This window comes from Microtus oregoni, unplaced genomic scaffold (genome assembly GCF_018167655.1).
Source record: "Microtus oregoni isolate MIOR12 unplaced genomic scaffold, Mior012 000402F_ref0000166, whole genome shotgun sequence".
Classification (NCBI taxonomy): domain Eukaryota; kingdom Metazoa; phylum Chordata; class Mammalia; order Rodentia; family Cricetidae; genus Microtus; species Microtus oregoni.
The window spans coordinates 7,486-9,980 of record NW_024545013.1 but is presented as its reverse complement, the minus strand read 5'-3'; positions in this window follow the sequence as shown (position 1 = coordinate 9,980).

The window sequence follows — 2,495 nt, the reverse complement described above, 5'->3', positions numbered from 1 at the left end:
GAACCTTGCTCATATTTTGCGACACTGTGTCTCAAGCACCTACTATAATGTAAAGTGATCACTGAGACAAAGAATAGCTCTCCTGAGCAAAGAATGCAATTGTAGGGTGGGTTGGAATTCCTGAATTGTCCAGGGCACTCTGAAGTAGTGACTGGCATCACAAAGGCTCAATGTCATAAGTACAATACAAGATTATCCAGAATTTTTTGTTTTGTTTTATTTTTCATTCTTTTTACTGTTTTAATTGAGCTATATATTTTTCTCTGCTTCCCTCCCTTCCTCCTCAATTTTTTTTTATGTGATAGCACGTCAGGACTTCACTGTCCCTTGAAAATATAACATAATGCTGCTCTCTTTCAAGCTTCCCGTTCAGCAGAGGCTATGGCACACTCTTAGTGCATTTTCCAAAGATTGCCACTAGATGGAGCATTGTGACCAATATCAGAATAGATGCCAGGCTTTGCAGCAACTGTTAAGAAACATAAAAGGTGTGTGTGTGTGTGTGTGTGTGTGTGTGTGTGTGTGTGTGTGTGCGCGCGCGCGTGCGCGCCGCAACAGTAAAGATACATGAAAGAAGTGTGTGTGTGTGTGTGTGTTTCTGTGTCTGTGTGTTTCTGTGTCTGTGTGTGTCTGTGTGTCTCTCTGTGTGTTGTTTTTCTTGACTGTTCTGACCAGGTCCTCCCATTTCAAGACAGGGTCCTGGGCAACTCCTTCAGGAAAGTCTTGGTTTGTTTTTCTTATTCCATGTTCATAACAAAAGCACATCTGTTTTAAAGTTTCCCCCATCTCCTAACCTACGACCACCAAGCTCCCCCAGGTCCTCTTCCTTCCCGCTCAGCATTGCTCTGACCTTTTCCCTCTTTTCTTTTACCTCTCTATCCTTTCTTCCTCTGCTTTTTTTTTTCTGGCAACCATACTTTCTCAGTTTTCTCACATGTAAAACGAGGACGAGGGTAGCACCATCGGGAGGGAATGGAAAAAAAATTAAACGGCATATATTATTGATCTGATTTGGTATGGAGTGTCTTCTTATAGTCTCACAACATACTACTCTAAGCCACACTGAGATGGAGGCTGCTTCCTTCGAGCAAACATCGTCACAGGAATACCTATTTTCAGAAACGTGTTATATAAAGGGAACTATGCTCAAATAACGTTGGGAGGGAAGATGGGCGTGCACAGATGCGCTGCCTTATGCTGTGCCTCACGCACAAGCCTCTGAGTGGAGCAGAGGGGAAGGCATAAAAGAAGTAGTACAAAGAACTAGGAGAAGGAGTTTGCCAGGGCCTCCATCAGTTTGCGGTGTTTGTGTACCAACCAGCCTGCTAATTCTTCAGAAACTCTCATTGCACTGGTGCCTCTCAGGTCCACGCAGGACAAAGAACCAGGCAGGGAAAGAAGGGAAAAGAGCAGGGCAGGGCTATAGCTCAGCCATCCCAGCTTGCAGAAATAAGAAAAAAAAATCAGGTCAGATAGGCAGACAGGTAGGCAGACACACACACACACACACACACACACACACAGAGAGAGAGAGAGAGATATATATATATATATATAGAGAGAGAGAGAGAGCAATCAGATTTTCCTTCTCTGTCTCCAATGATTAGCAGAAGGGGATGTCTTTATTTTATCTTAATAGTTTATTTTTATTTGAATACTTATTTTCATTTTGAGACAGGATACAGACCAGGATGGCCTTAAACTCACAGAGATCTGCGTGCTTCTGCTTCCTGGGTGCCAGTATGCTAAGCTTGTGCCACCACACCTTAGCTTTTTTAGTGTTTAAAGGCTCATTATCTAACTCAGACTTCCCTCAAACTCACCATCTTTCTGCCTTAGTGTCCCCAATACCAGGAGAGCAGGCATGCATCCCCATGACTGACCAGGAGGGGTTCCTGATTCTCTTGAGTGGATCATTGAAAGAGTCATCGAAGAGACATTGCAAATGACTCGAGCTCAAGTAAATGACCGTGAGGTCTAGCTCAGAACCCTCTATGATAGCAATCAAACAACCCCCTTTGTAGTGCAGCCAACTGGCCCCTGCACTGGGCTAATTCACCTTCAAAAGGTCATTTGGAACTACTTAGCAAAATACTGCCTCATGACACCACTGACCTGCAAACCCTTCTGGGAGTCAAACGAGGGTGCATGTACATCGTTATAAGACAGGCAGCTGAACACGAATTTGGGAGCAAGTTAGTAAGCAGTGTTCCTCCACGGTCTCTGCTTCAGTTCCTGCCCCCGTGTTCCCACCTTCATCTTCCTCTCAAGCTTCCCTCGATGACCGGCTGTGATCTGCAAATGAACCCTTTCCCCAAGTGATTTTGGTCAGGGTGTCTGTCACAGAAACAGGAACATGAACTGGGATAGGGTGTTAGCTCCGAAATATTCCAGAGGCCAGGTAGATGGCGATACATCAGTTTGGTCAGGACAAGAAAATAAAGGGTTGGAGGTTGACATGTCTAGGTGGCGAGAGCAACAAGGAGTCCACTCAG